The 24,075-nt window shown below is 47.3% G+C and overlaps 1 protein-coding gene across 1 annotated transcript in view; it reads right to left on the bottom strand.

Annotated features, from left to right (window-relative positions):
• HCN1 (hyperpolarization activated cyclic nucleotide gated potassium channel 1) overlaps nucleotides 1-24,075 on the bottom strand; it is a 799,285-nt gene that overhangs the window by 191,217 nt on the left and 583,993 nt on the right. The window lies entirely within an intron of this gene.

Raw genomic sequence — 24,075 nt, 5'->3', positions numbered from 1 at the left:
ATTCCTATCACAGGACAGCTCTCCTGAATGCATCCTTCCTGATGGAGAAGATTTGCCTACGTTGATGCCACTAAAACATGTGTCTAATCGCCCCTAAAGTCTTTGTGCATTGGGAACTTCATATGTTCTGAGGAGTATTATAACTTTTGTTATTAGGAACCTCCTCTGGCCTGAGGATTATTATAATTTTTGTTACCTGTATCAAAATCTTACTGTATCTTAACTTTTATTGTCTCTAAGTTTTTGTTATATTGTCTTGCGGTTGTGGAATATTGTTACGGTGCTCCAGCTTTCTCGCACAGGGACAGTTGTGGAAGATAGAAAGCGTGTAGATTGTAAGGCGAGAATCCTGGAGCGGGGATGTGTGGGGAGGATGGGGTTCCTAGGGCCAGGATCCTCACGGAACTTGAAGCACTTGATGATGTAAGAGGCCTGTTGCTAGGCTACGGGTTCAACACTGAAACCCAGAGGTGAAGCCCTGAGCCCAGTGGACATGTTAACACGTACAGCTGCTTCCGCCATACAACTGCAAGTACAAACCAAGGAAGAATCACTGAACTCGAGGTTTGGCCACCAGAATAACATCTTGCTGCCATCACCAACTGCACTGAATCCTCGAGACTCCATTGAGTGGACATGGCCTTGGAGCTTTGGACACAACACCAATGATGGCTGGCTCTCCTGGCACCTTGGGGACAAGGCGTGGAAGCTGGCCTCCTGTGTATTCCTGGAATAACAGCAGGGTGTCTGCCAAAGGCCACAGTCGTGCATCCTGAACGGCTAGAAGGTAAGAGCATCTTAACGGGGAATTTTTTTTTTTATCATAATGGTGGGTGAAAGCAACTCGAATACTAATATACACCCTTCAGTAACCCCAAAGGGGAAAGAAGTAAAAGTATGGCATAGTGGACATGTAAGGGACCGTGTGCTTGCTACATTCCTATCACAGGACAGCTCTCCTGAATGCATCCTTCCTGATGGAGAAGATTTGCCTACGTTGATGCCACTAAAACATGTGTCTAATCACCCCTAAAGTCTTTGTGCATTGGGAACTTCATATGTTCTGAGAAGTATTATAACTTTTGTTATTAGGAACCTCCTCTGGCCTGAGGATTATTATAATTTTTGTTACCTGTATCAAAATCTTACTGTATCTTAACTTTTATTGTCTCTAAGTTGTTGTTATATTGTCTTGCGGTTGTGGAATCCTGTTACGGTGCTCCAGCTTTCTCGCACAGGGACAATTGTGGAAGATAGAAAGCGTGTAGATTGTAAGGCGAGAATCCTGGAGCGGGGATGTGTGGGGAGGATGGGGTTCCTAGGGCCAGGATCCTCACGGAACTTGAAGCACTTGATGATGTAAGAGGCCTGTTGCTAGGCTACGGGTTCAACAATGAAACCCAGAGGTGAAGCCCTGAGCCCAGTGGACATGTTAACACGTACAGCTGCTTCCGCCATACAACTGCAAGTACAAACCAAGGAAGAATCACTGAAGTCGAGGTTTGGCCACCAGAATAACATCTTGCTGCCATCACCAACTGCACTGAATCCTCGAGACTCCATTGAGTGGACATGGCCTTGGAGCTTTGGACACAACACCAATGATGGCTGGCTCTCCTGGCACCTTGGGGACAAGGCGTGGAAGCTGGCCTCCTGTGTATTCCTGGAATAACAGCAGGGTGTCCGCCAAAGGCCACAGTCGTGTATCCTGAACGGCCAGAAGGTAAGAGCATCTTAAGGAGAATTTTTTTTTTTATCATAATGGTGGGTGAAAGCAACTCGAATACTAATATGCACACACTTCAGTAACCCCAAAGGGGAAAGAAGTATGGCATAGTGGACATGGAAGGGACGGCCTGACTGCTACATTCCTTTCGCTCTCTTGCAGGAATCCTACCTGACGGACTAGATGTGCCTATGTTGATGCCACTGAAACATGTGTCTTATCACCCCAAAGTCTCTGTGCATTGGAAACTTCCTCTGGCTTGAGGATGAACGTATCTTTTGTTATTAGGAACATCCTCTGGCCGGAGGATTATTATGATTTTTGTTACCGGCATCAAAATTTGGCTGTATCTTAATTTTCATTGTCTCTACATTGTTTGTGTCTGCTCTAGCTGTTGTGAAATCTTGTTCCAGTGCTCCAGCTTTCTCGCACAGGGCCCATTGCGGAAGATTGAAAGCGTGTAGATTGTAAGGCGAGATTGCTGGAGTGGGGGAATTTGTGGACGGTGGGGTTACTATGACCAGGATCTTCACTGAAATTCAACCACTTTATGATGTAAGTGCCCTGCAGCCAGGCTTCAGCCTCAACAGAGACACTGAGGAAGGGAGCCCTGGGCTCGGTGGACATGTTAGCACATATGGCGGCCTCCCCTATACAAGTCCAAGTAGAAACCAAGAAAGAATCACTGAAGCCGAGGTTTGGACAACAGAATAACATCCTGCTGCCATCACCAAATGCACTGAATCCTAGAGACTCTATTGAGTGGACATGGCCTTGGAGCTTTCAACACATACACCAACGATGGCTGGCTTTCCTGGCTCTTGGGGACAAGGCCGGGAAACTGGCTTCCTGTGTATTCCTGGAATAACAGCATGGTGGCCGCCAAAGGCCATGGTCGTCTATCCTGAACTGCCAGAAGCTAGAAGCAACTCAACGGGGACTTTTGTTTCAACATAATGGCCAGCGAATGCACCTGCAGTAGCCACATATACACCCTTCAGTAACCCCAAAGGGGAAAGAAGTAAAAGTATGGCATAGTGGACATGGAAGGCACAGTGTGCTTGCTACATTCCTATCACAGGACAGCTCTCCTGAATGCATCCTTCCTGATGGAGAAGATTTGCCTACGTTGATGCCACTAAAACATGTGTCTAATCGCCCCTAAAGTCTTTGTGCATTGGGAACTTCATATGTTCTGAGGAGTATTATAACTTTTGTTATTAGGAACCTCCTCTGGCCTGAGGATTATTATAATTTTTGTTACCTGTATCAAAATCTTACTGTATCTTAACTTTTATTGTCTCTAAGTTTTTGTTATATTGTCTTGCGGTTGTGGAATCCTGTTACGGTGCTCCAGCTTTCTCGCACAGGGACAGTTGTGGAAGATAGAAAGCGTGTAGATTGTAAGGCGAGAATCCTGGAGCGGGGATGTGTGGGGAGGATGGGGTTCCTAGGGCCAGGATCCTCACGGAACTTGAAGCACTTGATGATGTAAGTGGCCTGCTGCTAGGCTACGGGTTCAACACTGAAACCCAGAGGTGAAGCCCTGAGCCCAGTGGACATGTTAACACGTACAGCTGCTTCCGCCATACAACTGCAAGTACAAACCAAGGAAGAATCACTGAAGTCGAGGTTTGGCCACCAGAATAACATCTTGCTGCCATCACCAACTGCACTGAATCCTCGAGACTCCATTGAGTGGACATGGCCTTGGAGCTTTGGACACAACACCAATGATGGCTGGCTCTCCTGGCACCTTGGGGACAAGGCGTGGAAGCTGGCCTCCTGTGTATTCCTGGAATAACAGCAGGGTGTCCGCCAAAGGCCACAGTCGTGTATCCTGAACGGCCAGAAGGTAAGAGCATCTTAACGGGGAATTTTTTTTTTTATCATAATGGTGGGTGAAAGCAACTCGAATACTAATATGCACACACTTCAGTAACCCCAAAGGGGAAAGAAGTATGGCATAGTGGACATGGAAGGGACGGCCTGCCTGCTACATTCCTTTCGCTCTCTTGCAGGAATCCTACCTGACGGACTAGATGTGCCTATGTTGATGCCACTGAAACATGTGTCTTATCACCCCAAAGTCTCTGTGCATTGGAAACTTCCTCTGGCTTGAGGATGAACGTATCTTTTGTTATTAGGAACATCCTCTGGCCGGAGGATTATTATGATTTTTGTTACCGGCATCAAAATCTTGCTGTATCTTAATTTTCATTGTCTCTACATTGTTTGTGTCTGCTCTAGCTGTTGTGAAATCTCGTTCCAGTGCTCCAGCTTTCTCGCACAGGGCCCACTGCGGAAGATTGAAAGCGTGTAGATTGTAAGGCGAGATTGCTGGAGTGGGGGAATGTGTGGACGGTGGGGTTACTATGACCAGGATCTTCACTGAAATTCAACCACTTTATGATGTAAGTGCCCTGCAGCCAGGCTACAGCCTCAACAGAGACACTGAGGAAGGGAGCCCTGGGCTCGGTGGACATGTTAGCACATATGGCGGCCTCCCCTATACAAGTCCAAGTAGAAACCAAGAAAGAATCACTGAAGCCGAGGTTTGGACAGCAGAATAACATCCTGCTGCCATCACCAAATGCACTGAATCCTGGAGACTCTATTGAGTGGACATGGCCTTGGAGCTTTCAACACATACACCAATGATGGCTGGCTTTCCTGGCTCTTGGGGACAAGGCCGGGAAACTGGCTTCCTGTGTATTCCTGGAATAACAGCATGGTGGCCGCCAAAGGCCACGGTCGTGTATCCTGAACTGCCAGAAGCTAGAAGCAACTCAACGGGGACTTTTGTTTCAACATAATGGCCAGCGAATGCACCTGCAGTAGCCACATATACACCCTTCAGTAACCCCAAAGGGGAAAGAAGTAAAAGTATGGCATAGTGGACATGGAAGGGACCGTGTGCTTGCTACATTCCTATCACAGGACAGCTCTCCTGAATGCATCCTTCCTGATGGAGAAGATTTGCCTACGTTGATGCCACTAAAACATGTGTCTAATCGCCCCTAAAGTCTTTGTGCATTGGGAACTTCATATGTTCTGAGGAGTATTATAACTTTTGTTATTAGGAACCTCCTCTGGCCTGAGGATTATTATAATTTTTGTTACCTGTATCAAAATCTTACTGTATCTTAACTTTTATTGTCTCTAAGTTTTTGTTATATTGTCTTGCGGTTGTGGAATATTGTTACGGTGCTCCAGCTTTCTCGCACAGGGACAGTTGTGGAAGATAGAAAGCGTGTAGATTGTAAGGCGAGAATCCTGGAGCGGGGATGTGTGGGGAGGATGGGGTTCCTAGGGCCAGGATCCTCACGGAACTTGAAGCACTTGATGATGTAAGAGGCCTGTTGCTAGGCTACGGGTTCAACACTGAAACCCAGAGGTGAAGCCCTGAGCCCAGTGGACATGTTAACACGTACAGCTGCTTCCGCCATACAACTGCAAGTACAAACCAAGGAAGAATCACTGAACTCGAGGTTTGGCCACCAGAATAACATCTTGCTGCCATCACCAACTGCACTGAATCCTCGAGACTCCATTGAGTGGACATGGCCTTGGAGCTTTGGACACAACACCAATGATGGCTGGCTCTCCTGGCACCTTGGGGACAAGGCGTGGAAGCTGGCCTCCTGTGTATTCCTGGAATAACAGCAGGGTGTCTGCCAAAGGCCACAGTCGTGCATCCTGAACGGCTAGAAGGTAAGAGCATCTTAACGGGGAATTTTTTTTTTTATCATAATGGTGGGTGAAAGCAACTCGAATACTAATATACACCCTTCAGTAACCCCAAAGGGGAAAGAAGTAAAAGTATGGCATAGTGGACATGTAAGGGACCGTGTGCTTGCTACATTCCTATCACAGGACAGCTCTCCTGAATGCATCCTTCCTGATGGAGAAGATTTGCCTACGTTGATGCCACTAAAACATGTGTCTAATCGCCCCTAAAGTCTTTGTGCATTGGGAACTTCATATGTTCTGAGAAGTATTATAACTTTTGTTATTAGGAACCTCCTCTGGCCTGAGGATTATTATAATTTTTGTTACCTGTATCAAAATCTTACTGTATCTTAACTTTTATTGTCTCTAAGTTGTTGTTATATTGTCTTGCGGTTGTGGAATCCTGTTACGGTGCTCCAGCTTTCTCGCACAGGGACAATTGTGGAAGATAGAAAGCGTGTAGATTGTAAGGCGAGAATCCTGGAGCGGGGATGTGTGGGGAGGATGGGGTTCCTAGGGCCAGGATCCTCACGGAACTTGAAGCACTTGATGATGTAAGAGGCCTGTTGCTAGGCTACGGGTTCAACAATGAAACCCAGAGGTGAAGCCCTGAGCCCAGTGGACATGTTAACACGTACAGCTGCTTCCGCCATACAACTGCAAGTACAAACCAAGGAAGAATCACTGAAGTCGAGGTTTGGCCACCAGAATAACATCTTGCTGCCATCACCAACTGCACTGAATCCTCGAGACTCCATTGAGTGGACATGGCCTTGGAGCTTTGGACACAACACCAATGATGGCTGGCTCTCCTGGCACCTTGGGGACAAGGCGTGGAAGCTGGCCTCCTGTGTATTCCTGGAATAACAGCAGGGTGTCCGCCAAAGGCCACAGTCGTGTATCCTGAACGGCCAGAAGGTAAGAGCATCTTAAGGAGAATTTTTTTTTTTATCATAATGGTGGGTGAAAGCAACTCGAATACTAATATGCACACACTTCAGTAACCCCAAAGGGGAAAGAAGTATGGCATAGTGGACATGGAAGGGACGGCCTGCCTGCTACATTCCTTTCGCTCTCTTGCAGGAATCCTACCTGACGGACTAGATGTGCCTATGTTGATGCCACTGAAACATGTGTCTTATCACCCCAAAGTCTCTGTGCATTGGAAACTTCCTCTGGCTTGAGGATGAACGTATCTTTTGTTATTAGGAACATCCTCTGGCCGGAGGATTATTATGATTTTTGTTACCGGCATCAAAATCTTGCTGTATCTTAATTTTCATTGTCTCTACATTGTTTGTGTCTGCTCTAGCTGTTGTGAAATCTCGTTCCAGTGCTCCAGCTTTCTCGCACAGGGCCCACTGCGGAAGATTGAAAGCGTGTAGATTGTAAGGCGAGATTGCTGGAGTGGGGGAATGTGTGGACGGTGGGGTTACTATGACCAGGATCTTCACTGAAATTCAACCACTTTATGATGTAAGTGCCCTGCAGCCAGGCTACAGCCTCAACAGAGACACTGAGGAAGGGAGCCCTGGGCTCGGTGGACATGTTAGCACATATGGCGGCCTCCCCTATACAAGTCCAAGTAGAAACCAAGAAAGAATCACTGAAGCCGAGGTTTGGACAGCAGAATAACATCCTGCTGCCATCACCAAATGCACTGAATCCTGGAGACTCTATTGAGTGGACATGGCCTTGGAGCTTTCAACACATACACCAATGATGGCTGGCTTTCCTGGCTCTTGGGGACAAGGCCGGGAAACTGGCTTCCTGTGTATTCCTGGAATAACAGCATGGTGGCCGCCAAAGGCCACGGTCGTGTATCCTGAACTGCCAGAAGCTAGAAGCAACTCAACGGGGACTTTTGTTTCAACATAATGGCCAGCGAATGCACCTGCAGTAGCCACATATACACCCTTCAGTAACCCCAAAGGGGAAAGAAGTAAAAGTATGGCATAGTGGACATGGAAGGGACCGTGTGCTTGCTACATTCCTATCACAGGACAGCTCTCCTGAATGCATCCTTCCTGATGGAGAAGATTTGCCTACGTTGATGCCACTAAAACATGTGTCTAATCGCCCCTAAAGTCTTTGTGCATTGGGAACTTCATATGTTCTGAGGAGTATTATAACTTTTGTTATTAGGAACCTCCTCTGGCCTGAGGATTATTATAATTTTTGTTACCTGTATCAAAATCTTACTGTATCTTAACTTTTATTGTCTCTAAGTTTTTGTTATATTGTCTTGCGGTTGTGGAATATTGTTACGGTGCTCCAGCTTTCTCGCACAGGGACAGTTGTGGAAGATAGAAAGCGTGTAGATTGTAAGGCGAGAATCCTGGAGCGGGGATGTGTGGGGAGGATGGGGTTCCTAGGGCCAGGATCCTCACGGAACTTGAAGCACTTGATGATGTAAGAGGCCTGTTGCTAGGCTACGGGTTCAACACTGAAACCCAGAGGTGAAGCCCTGAGCCCAGTGGACATGTTAACACGTACAGCTGCTTCCGCCATACAACTGCAAGTACAAACCAAGGAAGAATCACTGAACTCGAGGTTTGGCCACCAGAATAACATCTTGCTGCCATCACCAACTGCACTGAATCCTCGAGACTCCATTGAGTGGACATGGCCTTGGAGCTTTGGACACAACACCAATGATGGCTGGCTCTCCTGGCACCTTGGGGACAAGGCGTGGAAGCTGGCCTCCTGTGTATTCCTGGAATAACAGCAGGGTGTCTGCCAAAGGCCACAGTCGTGCATCCTGAACGGCTAGAAGGTAAGAGCATCTTAACGGGGAATTTTTTTTTTTATCATAATGGTGGGTGAAAGCAACTCGAATACTAATATACACCCTTCAGTAACCCCAAAGGGGAAAGAAGTAAAAGTATGGCATAGTGGACATGTAAGGGACCGTGTGCTTGCTACATTCCTATCACAGGACAGCTCTCCTGAATGCATCCTTCCTGATGGAGAAGATTTGCCTACGTTGATGCCACTAAAACATGTGTCTAATCGCCCCTAAAGTCTTTGTGCATTGGGAACTTCATATGTTCTGAGAAGTATTATAACTTTTGTTATTAGGAACCTCCTCTGGCCTGAGGATTATTATAATTTTTGTTACCTGTATCAAAATCTTACTGTATCTTAACTTTTATTGTCTCTAAGTTGTTGTTATATTGTCTTGCGGTTGTGGAATCCTGTTACGGTGCTCCAGCTTTCTCGCACAGGGACAATTGTGGAAGATAGAAAGCGTGTAGATTGTAAGGCGAGAATCCTGGAGCGGGGATGTGTGGGGAGGATGGGGTTCCTAGGGCCAGGATCCTCACGGAACTTGAAGCACTTGATGATGTAAGAGGCCTGTTGCTAGGCTACGGGTTCAACAATGAAACCCAGAGGTGAAGCCCTGAGCCCAGTGGACATGTTAACACGTACAGCTGCTTCCGCCATACAACTGCAAGTACAAACCAAGGAAGAATCACTGAAGTCGAGGTTTGGCCACCAGAATAACATCTTGCTGCCATCACCAACTGCACTGAATCCTCGAGACTCCATTGAGTGGACATGGCCTTGGAGCTTTGGACACAACACCAATGATGGCTGGCTCTCCTGGCACCTTGGGGACAAGGCGTGGAAGCTGGCCTCCTGTGTATTCCTGGAATAACAGCAGGGTGTCCGCCAAAGGCCACAGTCGTGTATCCTGAACGGCCAGAAGGTAAGAGCATCTTAAGGAGAATTTTTTTTTTTATCATAATGGTGGGTGAAAGCAACTCGAATACTAATATGCACACACTTCAGTAACCCCAAAGGGGAAAGAAGTATGGCATAGTGGACATGGAAGGGACGGCCTGACTGCTACATTCCTTTCGCTCTCTTGCAGGAATCCTACCTGATGGACTAGATGTGCCTATGTTGATGCCACTGAAACATGTGTCTTATCACCCCAAAGTCTCTGTGCATTGGAAACTTCCTCTGGCTTGAGGATGAACGTATCTTTTGTTATTAGGAACATCCTCTGGCCGGAGGATTATTATGATTTTTGTTACCGGCATCAAAATCTTGCTGTATCTTAATTTTCATTGTCTCTACATTGTTTGTGTCTGCTCTAGCTGTTGTGAAATCTTGTTCCAGTGCTCCAGCTTTCTCGCACAGGGCCCATTGCGGAAGATTGAAAGCGTGTAGATTGTAAGGCGAGATTGCTGGAGTGGGGGAATTTGTGGACGGTGGGGTTACTATGACCAGGATCTTCACTGAAATTCAACCACTTTATGATGTAAGTGCCCTGCAGCCAGGCTTCAGCCTCAACAGAGACACTGAGGAAGGGAGCCCTGGGCTCGGTGGACATGTTAGCACATATGGCGGCCTCCCCTATACAAGTCCAAGTAGAAACCAAGAAAGAATCACTGAAGCCGAGGTTTGGACAACAGAATAACATCCTGCTGCCATCACCAAATGCACTGAATCCTAGAGACTCTATTGAGTGGACATGGCCTTGGAGCTTTCAACACATACACCAACGATGGCTGGCTTTCCTGGCTCTTGGGGACAAGGCCGGGAAACTGGCTTCCTGTGTATTCCTGGAATAACAGCATGGTGGCCGCCAAAGGCCATGGTCGTCTATCCTGAACTGCCAGAAGCCAGAAGCAACTCAATGGGGACTTTTGTTTCAACATAATGGCCAGCGAATGCACCTGCAGTAGCCACATATACACCCTTCAGTAACCCCAAAGGGGAAAGAAGTAAAAGTATGGCATAGTGGACATGGAAGGGACCGTGTGCTTGCTACATTCCTATCACAGGACAGCTCTCCTGAATGCATCCTTCCTGATGGAGAAGATTTGCCTACGTTGATGCCACTAAAACATGTGTCTAATCGCCCCTAAAGTCTTTGTGCATTGGGAACTTCATATGTTCTGAGGAGTATTATAACTTTTGTTATTAGGAACCTCCTCTGGCCTGAGGATTATTATAATTTTTGTTACCTGTATCAAAATCTTACTGTATCTTAACTTTTATTGTCTCTAAGTTGTTGTTATATTGTCTTGCGGTTGTGGAATCCTGTTACGGTGCTCCAGCTTTCTCGCACAGGGACAATTGTGGAAGATAGAAAGCGTGTAGATTGTAAGGCGAGAATCCTGGAGCGGGGATGTGTGGGGAGGATGGGGTTCCTAGGGTCAGGATCCTCACGGAACTTGAAGCACTTGATGATGTAAGAGGCCTGTTGCTAGGCTACGGGTTCAACACTGAAACCCAGAGGTGAAGCCCTGAGCCCAGTGGACATGTTAACACGTACAGCTGCTTCCGCCATACAACTGCAAGTACAAACCAAGGAAGAATCACTGAACTCGAGGTTTGGCCACCAGAATAACATCTTGCTGCCATCACCAACTGCACTGAATCCTCGAGACTCCATTGAGTGGACATGGCCTTGGAGCTTTGGACACAACACCAATGATGGCTGGCTCTCCTGGCACCTTGGGGACAAGGCGTGGAAGCTGGCCTCCTGTGTATTCCTGGAATAACAGCAGGGTGTCCGCCAAAGGCCACAGTCGTGTATCCTGAACGGCCAGAAGGTAAGAGCATCTTAACGGGGAATTTTTTTTTTTATCATAATGGTGGGTGAAAGCAACTCGAATACTAATATGCACACACTTCAGTAACCCCAAAGGGGAAAGAAGTATGGCATAGTGGACATGGAAGGGACGGCCTGCCTGCTACATTCCTTTCGCTCTCTTGCAGGAATGCTACCTGACGGACTAGATGTGCCTATGTTGATGCCACTGAAACATGTGTCTTATCACCCCAAAGTCTCTGTGCATTGGAAACTTCCTCTGGCTTGAGGATGAACGTATCTTTTGTTATTAGGAACATCCTCTGGCCGGAGGATTATTATGATTTTTGTTACCGGCATCAAAATCTTGCTGTATCTTAATTTTCATTGTCTCTACATTGTTTGTGTCTGCTCTAGCTGTTGTGAAATCTCGTTCCAGTGCTCCAGCTTTCTCGCACAGGGCCCACTGCGGAAGATTGAAAGCGTGTAGATTGTAAGGCGAGATTGCTGGAGTGGGGGAATGTGTGGACGGTGGGGTTACTATGACCAGGATCTTCACTGAAATTCAACCACTTTATGATGTAAGTGCCCTGCAGCCAGGCTTCAGCCTCAACAGAGACACTGAGGAAGGGAGCCCTGGGCTCGGTGGACATGTTAGCACATATGGCGGCCTCCCCTATACAAGTCCAAGTAGAAACCAAGAAAGAATCACTGAAGCCGAGGTTTGGACAGCAGAATAACATCCTGCTGCCATCACCAAATGCACTGAATCCTGGAGACTCTATTGAGTGGACATGGCCTTGGAGCTTTCAACACATACACCAATGATGGCTGGCTTTCCTGGCTCTTGGGGACAAGGCCGGGAAACTGGCTTCCTGTGTATTCCTGGAATAACAGCATGGTGGCCGCCAAAGGCCACGGTCGTGTATCCTGAACTGCCAGAAGCTAGAAGCAACTCAACGGGGACTTTTGTTTCAACATAATGGCGAGCGAATGCACCTGCAGTAGCCACATATACACCCTTCAGTAACCCCAAAGGGGAAAGAAGTAAAAGTATGGCATAGTGGACATGGAAGGGACCGTGTGCTTGCTACATTCCTATCACAGGACAGCTCTCCTGAATGCATCCTTCCTGATGGAGAAGAATTGCCTACGTTGATGCCACTAAAACATGTGTCTAATCGCCCCTAAAGTCTTTGTGCATTGGGAACTTCATATGTTCTGAGGAGTATTATAACTTTTGTTATTAGGAACCTCCTCTGGCCTGAGGATTATTATAATTTTTGTTACCTGTATCAAAATCTTACTGTATCTTAACTTTTATTGTCTCTAAGTTTTTGTTATATTGTCTTGCGGTTTTGGAATATTGTTACGGTGCTCCAGCTTTCTCGCACAGGGACAGTTGTGGAAGATAGAAAGCGTGTAGATTGTAAGGCGAGAATCCTGGAGCGGGGATGTGTGGGGAGGATGGGGTTCCTAGGGTCAGGATCCTCACGGAACTTGAAGCACTTGATGATGTAAGAGGCCTGTTGCTAGGCTACGGGTTCAACAATGAAACCCAGAGGTGAAGCCCTGAGCCCAGTGGACATGTTAACACGTACAGGTGCTTCCGCCATACAACTGCAAGTACAAACCAAGGAAGAATCACTGAAGTCGAGGTTTGGCCACCAGAATAACATCTTGCTGCCATCACCAACTGCACTGAATCCTCGAGACTCCATTGAGTGGACATGGCCTTGGAGCTTTGGACACAACACCAATGATGGCTGGCTCTCCTGGCACCTTGGGGACAAGGCGTGGAAGCTGGCCTCCTGTGTATTCCTGGAATAACAGCAGGGTGTCCGCCAAAGGCCACAGTCGTGTATCCTGAACGGCCAGAAGGTAAGAGCATCTTAAGGGGAATTTTTTTTTTTATCATAATGGTGGGTGAAAGCAACTCGAATACTAATATGCACACACTTCAGTAACCCCAAAGGGGAAAGAAGTATGGCATAGTGGACATGGAAGGGACGGCCTGACTGCTACATTCCTTTCGCTCTCTTGCAGGAATCCTACCTGACGGACTAGATTTGCCTATGTTGATGCCACTGAAACATGTGTCTTATCACCCCAAAGTCTCTGTGCATTGGAAACTTCCTCTGGCTTGAGGATGAACGTATCTTTTGTTATTAGGAACATCCTCTGGCCGGAGGATTATTATGATTTTTGTTACCGGCATCAAAATTTGGCTGTATCTTAATTTTCATTGTCTCTACATTGTTTGTGTCTGCTCTAGCTGTTGTGAAATCTTGTTCCAGTGCTCCAGCTTTCTCGCACAGGGCCCATTGCAGAAGATTGAAAGCGTGTAGATTGTAAGGCGAGATTGCTGGAGTGGGGGAATTTGTGGACGGTGGGGTTACTATGACCAGGATCTTCACTGAAATTCAACCACTTTATGATGTAAGTGCCCTGCAGCCAGGCTTCAGCCTCAACAGAGACACTGAGGAAGGGAGCCCTGGGCTCGGTGGACATTTTAGCACATATGGCGGCCTCCCCTATACAAGTCGAAGTAGAAACCAAGAAAGAATCACTGAAGCCGAGGTTTGGACAACAGAATAACATCCTGCTGCCATCACCAAATGCACTGAATCCTAGAGACTCTATTGAGTGGACATGGCCTTGGAGCTTTCAACACATACACCAACGATGGCTGGCTTTCCTGGCTCTTGGGGACAAGGCCGGGAAACTGGCTTCCTGTGTATTCCTGGAATAACAGCATGGTGGCCGCCAAAGGCCATGGTCGTCTATCCTGAACTGCCAGAAGCCAGAAGCAACTCAATGGGGACTTTTGTTTCAACATAATGGCCAGCGAATGCACCTGCAGTAGCCACATATACACCCTTCAGTAACCCCAAAGGGGAAAGAAGTAAAAGTATGGCATAGTGGACATGGAAGGGACCGTGTGCTTGCTACATTCCTATCACAGGACAGCTCTCCTGAATGCATCCTTCCTGATGGAGAAGATTTGCCTACGTTGATGCCACTAAAACATGTGTCTAATCGCCCCTAAAGTCTTTGTGCATTGGGAACTTCATATGTTCTGAGGAGTATTATAACTTTTGTTATTAGGAACCTCCTCTGGCCTGAGGATTATTATAATTTTTGTTACCTGTATCAAAATCTTACTGTATCTTAACTTTTATTGTCTCTAAGTTGTTGTTATATTGTCTTGCGGTTGTGGAATCCTGTTACGGTGCTCCAGCTTTCTCGCACAGGGACAATTGTGGAAGATAGAAAGCGTGTAGATTGTAAGGCGAGAATCCTGGAGCGGGGATGTGTGGGGAGGATGGGGTTCCTAGGGTCAGGATCCTCACGGAACTTGAAGCACTTGATGATGTAAGAGGCCTGTTGCTAGGCTACGGGTTCAACACTGAAACCCAGAGGTGAAGCCCTGAGCCCAGTGGACATGTTAACACGTACAGCTGCTTCCGCCATACAACTGCAAGTACAAACCAAGGAAGAATCACTGAAGTCGAGGTTTGGCCACCAGAATAACATCTTGCTGCCATCACCAACTGCACTGAATCCTCGAGACTCCATTGAGTGGACATGGCCTTGGAGCTTTGGACACAACACCAATGATGGCTGGCTCTCCTGGCACCTTGGGGACAAGGCGTGGAAGCTGGCCTCCTGTGTATTCCTGGAATAACAGCAGGGTGTCCGCCAAAGGCCACAGTCGTGTATCCTGAACGGCCAGAAGGTAAGAGCATCTTAACGGGGAATTTTTTTTTTTATCATAATGGTGGGTGAAAGCAACTCGAATACTAATATGCACACACTTCAGTAACCCCAAAGGGGAAAGAAGTATGGCATAGTGGACATGGAAGGGACGGCCTGCCTGCTACATTCCTTTCGCTCTCTTGCAGGAATCCTACCTGACGGACTAGATGTGCCTATGTTGATGCCACTGAAACATGTGTCTTATCACCCCAAAGTCTCTGTGCATTGGAAACTTCCTCTGGCTTGAGGATGAACGTATCTTTTGTTATTAGGAACATCCTCTGGCCGGAGGATTATTATGATTTTTGTTACCGGCATCAAAATCTTGCTGTATCTTAATTTTCATTGTCTCTACATTGTTTGTGTCTGCTCTAGCTGTTGTGAAATCTCGTTCCAGTGCTCCAGCTTTCTCGCACAGGGCCCACTGCGGAAGATTGAAAGCGTGTAGATTGTAAGGCGAGATTGCTGGAGTGGGGGAATGTGTGGACGGTGGGGTTACTATGACCAGGATCTTCACTGAAATTCAACCACTTTATGATGTAAGTGCCCTGCAGCCAGGCTTCAGCCTCAACAGAGACACTGAGGAAGGGAGCCCTGGGCTCGGTGGACATGTTAGCACATATGGCGGCCTCCCCTATACAAGTCCAAGTAGAAACCAAGAAAGAATCACTGAAGCCGAGGTTTGGACAGCAGAATAACATCCTGCTGCCATCACCAAATGCACTGAATCCTGGAGACTCTATTGAGTGGACATGGCCTTGGAGCTTTCAACACATACACCAATGATGGCTGGCTTTCCTGGCTCTTGGGGACAAGGCCGGGAAACTGGCTTCCTGTGTATTCCTGGAATAACAGCATGGTGGCCGCCAAAGGCCACGGTCGTGTATCCTGAACTGCCAGAAGCTAGAAGCAACTCAACGGGGACTTTTGTTTCAACATAATGGCCAGCGAATGCACCTGCAGTAGCCACATATACACCCTTCAGTAACCCCAAAGGGGAAAGAAGTAAAAGTATGGCATAGTGGACATGGAAGGGACCGTGTGCTTGCTACATTCCTATCACAGGACAGCTCTCCTGAATGCATCCTTCCTGATGGAGAAGATTTGCCTACGTTGATGCCACTAAAACATGTGTCTAATCGCCCCTAAAGTCTTTGTGCATTGGGAACTTCATATGTTCTGAGGAGTATTATAACTTTTGTTATTAGGAACCTCCTCTGGCCTGAGGATTATTATAATTTTTGTTACCTGTATCAAAATCTTACTGTATCTTAACTTTTATTGTCTCTAAGTTTTTGTTATATTGTCTTGCGGTTTTGGAATATTGTTACGGTGCTCCAGCTTTCTCGCACAGGGACAGTTGTGGAAGATAGAAAGCGTGTAGATTGTAAGGCGAGAATCCTGGAGCGGGGATGTGTGGGGAGGATGGGGTTCCTAGGGTCAGGATCCTCACGGAACTTGAAGCACTTGATGATGTAAGAGGCCTGTTGCTAGGCTACGGGTTCAACAATGAAACCCAGAGGTGAAGCCCTGAGCCCAGTGGACATGTTAACACGTACAGGTGCTTCCGCCATACAACTGCAAGTACAAACCAAGGAAGAATCACTGAAGTCGAGGTTTGGCCACCAGAATAACATCTTGCTGCCATCACCAACTGCACTGAATCCTCGAGACTCCATTGAGTGGACATGGCCTTGGAGCTTTGGACACAACACCAATGATGGCTGGCTCTCCTGGCACCTTGGGGACAAGGCGTGGAAGCTGGCCTCCTGTGTATTCCTGGAATAACAGCAGGGTGTCCGCCAAAGGCCACAGTCGTGTATCCTGAACGGCCAGAAGGTAAGAGCATCTTAAGGGGAATTTTTTTTTTTATCATAATGGTGGGTGAAAGCAACTCGAATACTAATATGCACACACTTCAGTAACCCCAAAGGGGAAAGAAGTATGGCATAGTGGACATGGAAGGGACGGCCTGACTGCTACATTCCTTTCGCTCTCTTGCAGGAATCCTACCTGACGGACTAGATTTGCCTATGTTGATGCCACTGAAACATGTGTCTTATCACCCCAAAGTCTCTGTGCATTGGAAACTTCCTCTGGCTTGAGGATGAACGTATCTTTTGTTATTAGGAACATCCTCTGGCCGGAGGATTATTATGATTTTTGTTACCGGCATCAAAATTTGGCTGTATCTTAATTTTCATTGTCTCTACATTGTTTGTGTCTGCTCTAGCTGTTGTGAAATCTTGTTCCAGTGCTCCAGCTTTCTCGCACAGGGCCCATTGCGGAAGATTGAAAGCGTGTAGATTGTAAGGCGAGATTGCTGGAGTGGGGGAATGTGTGGACGGTGGGGTTACTATGACCAGGATCTTCACTGAAATTCAACCACTTTATGATGTAAGTGCCCTGCAGCCAGGCTTCAGCCTCAACAGAGACACTGAGGAAGGGAGCCCTGGGCTCGGTGGACATGTTAGCACATATGGCGGCCTCCCCTATACAAGTCCAAGTAGAAACCAAGAAAGAATCACTGAAGCCGAGGTTTGGACAACAGAATAACATCCTGCTGCCATCACCAAATGCACTGAATCCTAGAGACTCTATTGAGTGGACATGGCCTTGGAGCTTTCAACACATACACCAACGATGGCTGGCTTTCCTGGCTCTTGGGGACAAGGCCGGGAAACTGGCTTCCTGTGTATTCCTGGAATAACAGCATGGTGGCCGCCAAAGGCCATGGTCGTCTATCCTGAACTGCCAGAAGCCAGAAGCAACTCAATGGGGACTTTTGTTTCAACATAATGGCCAGCGAATGCACCTGCAGTAGCCACATATACACCCTTCAGTAACCCCAAAGGGGAAAGAAGTAAAAGTATGGCATAGTGGACATGGAAGGGACCGTGTGCTTGCTACATTCCTATCACAGGACAGCTCTCCTGAATGCATCCTTCCTGATGGAGAAGATTTGCCTACGTTGATGCCACTAAAACATGTGTCTAATCGCCCCTAAAGTCTTTGTGCATTGGGAACTTCATATGTTCTGAGGAGTATTATAACTTTTGTTATTAGGAACCTCCTCTGGCCTGAGGATTATTATAATTTTTGTTACCTGTATCAAAATCTTACTGTATCTTAACTTTTATTGTCTCTAAGTTGTTGTTATATTGTCTTGCGGTTGTGGAATCCTGTTACGGTGCTCCAGCTTTCTCGCACAGGGACAATTGTGGAAGATAGAAAGCGTGTAGATTGTAAGGCGAGAATCCTGGAGCGGGGATGTGTGGGGAGGATGGGGTTCCTAGGGTCAGGATCCTCACGGAACTTGAAGCACTTGATGATGTAAGAGGCCTGTTGCTAGGCTACGGGTTCAACACTGAAACCCAGAGGTGAAGCCCTGAGCCCAGTGGACATGTTAACACGTACAGCTGCTTCCGCCATACAACTGCAAGTACAAACCAAGGAAGAATCACTGAACTCGAGGTTTGGCCACCAGAATAACATCTTGCTGCCATCACCAACTGCACTGAATCCTCGAGACTCCATTGAGTGGACATGGCCTTGGAGCTTTGGACACAACACCAATGATGGCTGGCTCTCCTGGCACCTTGGGGACAAGGCGTGGAAGCTGGCCTCCTGTGTATTCCTGGAATAACAGCAGGGTGTCCGCCAAAGGCCACAGTCGTGTATCCTGAACGGCCAGAAGGTAAGAGCATCTTAACGGGGAATTTTTTTTTTTATCATAATGGTGGGTGAAAGCAACTCGAATACTAATATGCACACACTTCAGTAACCCCAAAGGGGAAAGAAGTATGGCATAGTGGACATGGAAGGGACGGCCTGCCTGCTACATTCCTTTCGCTCTCTTGCAGGAATGCTACCTGACGGACTAGATGTGCCTATGTTGATGCCACTGAAACATGTGTCTTATCACCCCAAAGTCTCTGTGCATTGGAAACTTCCTCTGGCTTGAGGATGAACGTATCTTTTGTTATTAGGAACATCCTCTGGCCAGAGGATTATTATGATTTTTGTTACCGGCATCAAAATCTTGCTGTATCTTAATTTTCATTGTCTCTACATTGTTTGTGTCTGCTCTAGCTGTTGTGAAATCTCGTTCCAGTGCTCCAGCTTTCTCGCACAGGGCCCACTGCGGAAGATTGAAAGCGTGTAGATTGTAAGGCGAGATTGCTGGAGTGGGGGAATGTGTGGACGGTGGGGTTACTATGACCAGGATCTTCACTGAAATTCAACCACTTTATGATGTAAGTGCCCTGCAGCCAGGCTTCAGCCTCAACAGAGACACTGAGGAAGGGAGCCCTGGGCTCGGTGGACATGTTAGCACATATGGCGGCCTCCCCTATACAAGTCCAAGTAGAAACCAAGAAAGAATCACTGAAGCCGAGGTTTGGACAGCAGAATAACATCCTGCTGCCATCACCAAATGCACTGAATCCTGGAGACTCTATTGAGTGGACATGGCCTTGGAGCTTTCAACACATACACCAATGATGGCTGGCTTTCCTGGCTCTTGGGGACAAGGCCGGGAAACTGGCTTCCTGTGTATTCCTGGAATAACAGCATGGTGGCCGCCAAAGGCCACGGTCGTGTATCCTGAACTGCCAGAAGCTAGAAGCAACTCAACGGGGACTTTTGTTTCAACATAATGGCGAGCGAATGCACCTGCAGTAGCCACATATACACCCTTCAGTAACCCCAAAGGGGAAAGAAGTAAAAGTATGGCATAGTGGACATGGAAGGGACCGTGTGCTTGCTACATTCCTATCACAGGACAGCTCTCCTGAATGCATCCTTCCTGATGGAGAAGAATTGCCTACGTTGATGCCACTAAAACATGTGTCTAATCGCCCCTAAAGTCTTTGTGCATTGGGAACTTCATATGTTCTGAGGAGTATTATAACTTTTGTTATTAGGAACCTCCTCTGGCCTGAGGATTATTATAATTTTTGTTACCTGTATCAAAATCTTACTGTATCTTAACTTTTATTGTCTCTAAGTTTTTGTTATATTGTCTTGCGGTTTTGGAATATTGTTACGGTGCTCCAGCTTTCTCGCACAGGGACAGTTGTGGAAGATAGAAAGCGTGTAGATTGTAAGGCGAGAATCCTGGAGCGGGGATGTGTGGGGAGGATGGGGTTCCTAGGGTCAGGATCCTCACGGAACTTGAAGCACTTGATGATGTAAGAGGCCTGTTGCTAGGCTACGGGTTCAACAATGAAACCCAGAGGTGAAGCCCTGAGCCCAGTGGACATGTTAACACGTACAGGTGCTTCCGCCATACAACTGCAAGTACAAACCAAGGAAGAATCACTGAAGTCGAGGTTTGGCCACCAGAATAACATCTTGCTGCCATCACCAACTGCACTGAATCCTCGAGACTCCATTGAGTGGACATGGCCTTGGAGCTTTGGACACAACACCAATGATGGCTGGCTCTCCTGGCACCTTGGGGACAAGGCGTGGAAGCTGGCCTCCTGTGTATTCCTGGAATAACAGCAGGGTGTCCGCCAAAGGCCACAGTCGTGTATCCTGAACGGCCAGAAGGTAAGAGCATCTTAAGGGGAATTTTTTTTTTTATCATAATGGTGGGTGAAAGCAACTCGAATACTAATATGCACACACTTCAGTAACCCCAAAGGGGAAAGAAGTATGGCATAGTGGACATGGAAGGGACGGCCTGACTGCTACATTCCTTTCGCTCTCTTGCAGGAATCCTACCTGACGGACTAGATTTGCCTATGTTGATGCCACTGAAACATGTGTCTTATCACCCCAAAGTCTCTGTGCATTGGAAACTTCCTCTGGCTTGAGGATGAACGTATCTTTTGTTATTAGGAACATCCTCTGGCCGGAGGATTATTATGATTTTTGTTACCGGCATCAAAATTTGGCTGTATCTTAATTTTCATTGTCTCTACATTGTTTGTGTCTGCTCTAGCTGTTGTGAAATCTTGTTCCAGTGCTCCAGGTTTCTCGCACAGGGCCCATTGCGGAAGATTGAAAGCGTGTAGATTGTAAGGCGAGATTGCTGGAGTGGGGGAATTTGTGGACGGTGGGGTTACTATGACCAGGATCTTCACTGAAATTCAACCACTTTATGATGTAAGTGCCCTGCAGCCAGGCTTCAGCCTCAACAGAGACACTGAGGAAGGGAGCCCTGGGCTCGGTGGACATGTTAGCACATATGGCGGCCTCCCCTATACAAGTCGAAGTAGAAACCAAGAAAGAATCACTGAAGCCGAGGTTTGGACAACAGAATAACATCCTGCTGCCATCACCAAATGCACTGAATCCTAGAGACTCTATTGAGTGGACATGGCCTTGGAGCTTTCAACACATACACCAACGATGGCTGGCTTTCCTGGCTCTTGGGGACAAGGCCGGGAAACTGGCTTCCTGTGTATTCCTGGAATAACAGCATGGTGGCCGCCAAAGGCCATGGTCGTCTATCCTGAACTGCCAGAAGCCAGAAGCAACTCAATGGGGACTTTTGTTTCAACATAATGGCCAGCGAATGCACCTGCAGTAGCCACATATACACCCTTCAGTAACCCCAAAGGGGAAAGAAGTAAAAGTATGGCATAGTGGACATGGAAGGGACCGTGTGCTTGCTACATTCCTATCACAGGACAGCTCTCCTGAATGCATCCTTCCTGATGGAGAAGATTTGCCTACGTTGATGCCACTAAAACATGTGTCTAATCGCCCCTAAAGTCTTTGTGCATTGGGAACTTCATATGTTCTGAGGAGTATTATAACTTTTGTTATTAGGAACCTCCTCTGGCCTGAGGATTATTATAATTTTTGTTACCTGTATCAAAATCTTACTGTATCTTAACTTTTATTGTCTCTAAGTTGTTGTTATATTGTCTTGCGGTTGTGGAATCCTGTTACGGTGCTCCAGCTTTCTCGCACAGGGACAATTGTGGAAGATAGAAAGCGTGTAGATTGTAAGGCGAGAATCCTGGAGCGGGGATGTGTGGGGAGGATGGGGTTCCTAGGGTCAGGATCCTCACGGAACTTGAAGCACTTGATGATGTAAGAGGCCTGTTGCTAGGCTACGGGTTCAACACTGAAACCCAGAGGTGAAGCCCTGAGCCCAGTGGACATGTTAACACGTACAGCTGCTTCCGCCATACAACTGCAAGTACAAACCAAGGAAGAATCACTGAAGTCGAGGTTTGGCCACCAGAATAACATCTTGCTGCCATCACCAACTGCACTGAATCCTCGAGACTCCATTGAGTGGACATGGCCTTGGAGCTTTGGACACAACACCAATGATGGCTGGCTCTCCTGGCACCTTGGGGACAAGGCGTGGAAGCTGGCCTCCTGTGTATTCCTGGAATAACAGCAGGGTGTCCGCCAAAGGCCACAGTCGTGTATCCTGAACGGCCAGAAGGTAAGAGCATCTTAACGGGGAATTTTTTTTTTTATCATAATGGTGGGTGAAAGCAACTCGAATACTAATATGCACACACTTCAGTAACCCCAAAGGGGAAAGAAGTATGGCATAGTGGACATGGAAGGGACGGCCTGCCTGCTACATTCCTTTCGCTCTCTTGCAGGAATCCTACCTGACGGACTAGATGTGCCTATGTTGATGCCACTGAAACATGTGTCTTATCACCCCAAAGTCTCTGTGCATTGGAAACTTCCTCTGGCTTGAGGATGAACGTATCTTTTGTTATTAGGAACATCCTCTGGCCGGAGGATTATTATGATTTTTGTTACCGGCATCAAAATCTTGCTGTATCTTAATTTTCATTGTCTCTACATTGTTTGTGTCTGCTCTAGCTGTTGTGAAATCTCGTTCCAGTGCTCCAGCTTTCTCGCACAGGGCCCACTGCGGAAGATTGAAAGCGTGTAGATTGTAAGGCGAGATTGCTGGAGTGGGGGAATGTGTGGACGGTGGGGTTACTATGACCAGGATCTTCACTGAAATTCAACCACTTTATGATGTAAGTGCCCTGCAGCCAGGCTTCAGCCTCAACAGAGACACTGAGGAAGGGAGCCCTGGGCTCGGTGGACATGTTAGCACATATGGCGGCCTCCCCTATACAAGTCCAAGTAGAAACCAAGAAAGAATCACTGAAGCCGAGGTTTGGACAGCAGAATAACATCCTGCTGCCATCACCAAATGCACTGAATCCTGGAGACTCTATTGAGTGGACATGGCCTTGGAGCTTTCAACACATACACCAATGATGGCTGGCTTTCCTGGCTCTTGGGGACAAGGCCGGGAAACTGGCTTCCTGTGTATTCCTGGAATAACAGCATGGTGGCCGCCAAAGGCCACGGTCGTGTATCCTGAACTGCCAGAAGCTAGAAGCAACTCAACGGGGACTTTTGTTTCAACATAATGGCCAGCGAATGCACCTGCAGTAGCCACATATACACCCTTCAGTAACCCCAAAGGGGAAAGAAGTAAAAGTATGGCATAGTGGACATGGAAGGGACCGTGTGCTTGCTACATTCCTATCACAGGACAGCTCTCCTGAATGCATCCTTCCTGATGGAGAAGATTTGCCTACGTTGATGCCACTAAAACATGTGTCTAATCGCCCCTAAAGTCTTTGTGCATTGGGAACTTCATATGTTCTGAGGAGTATTATAACTTTTGTTATTAGGAACCTCCTCTGGCCTGAGGATTATTATAATTTTTGTTACCTGTATCAAAATCTTACTGTATCTTAACTTTTATTGTCTCTAAGTTTTTGTTATATTGTCTTGCGGTTTTGGAATATTGTTACGGTGCTCCAGCTTTCTCGCACAGGGACAGTTGTGGAAGATAGAAAGCGTGTAGATTGTAAGGCGAGAATCCTGGAGCGGGGATGTGTGGGGAGGATGGGGTTCCTAGGGTCAGGATCCTCACGGAACTTGAAGCACTTGATGATGTAAGAGGCCTGTTGCTAGGCTACGGGTTCAACAATGAAACCCAGAGGTGAAGCCCTGAGCCCAGTGGACATGTTAACACGTACAGGTGCTTCCGCCATACAACTGCAAGTACAAACCAAGGAAGAATCACTGAAGTCGAGGTTTGGCCACCAGAATAACATCTTGCTGCCATCACCAACTGCACTGAATCCTCGAGACTCCATTGAGTGGACATGGCCTTGGAGCTTTGGACACAACACCAATGATGGCTGGCTCTCCTGGCACCTTGGGGACAAGGCGTGGAAGCTGGCCTCCTGTGTATTCCTGGAATAACAGCAGGGTGTCCGCCAAAGGCCACAGTCGTGTATCCTGAACGGCCAGAAGGTAAGAGCATCTTAAGGGGAATTTTTTTTTTTATCAT

Source organism: Manis pentadactyla, chromosome 2 (genome assembly GCF_030020395.1).
Source record: "Manis pentadactyla isolate mManPen7 chromosome 2, mManPen7.hap1, whole genome shotgun sequence".
In the NCBI taxonomy this organism is placed as follows: Eukaryota; Metazoa; Chordata; class Mammalia; order Pholidota; family Manidae; genus Manis; species Manis pentadactyla.
The sequence above is the reverse complement of the archived record's forward strand: the minus strand, read 5'-3'. Positions and strand labels throughout refer to the sequence as shown.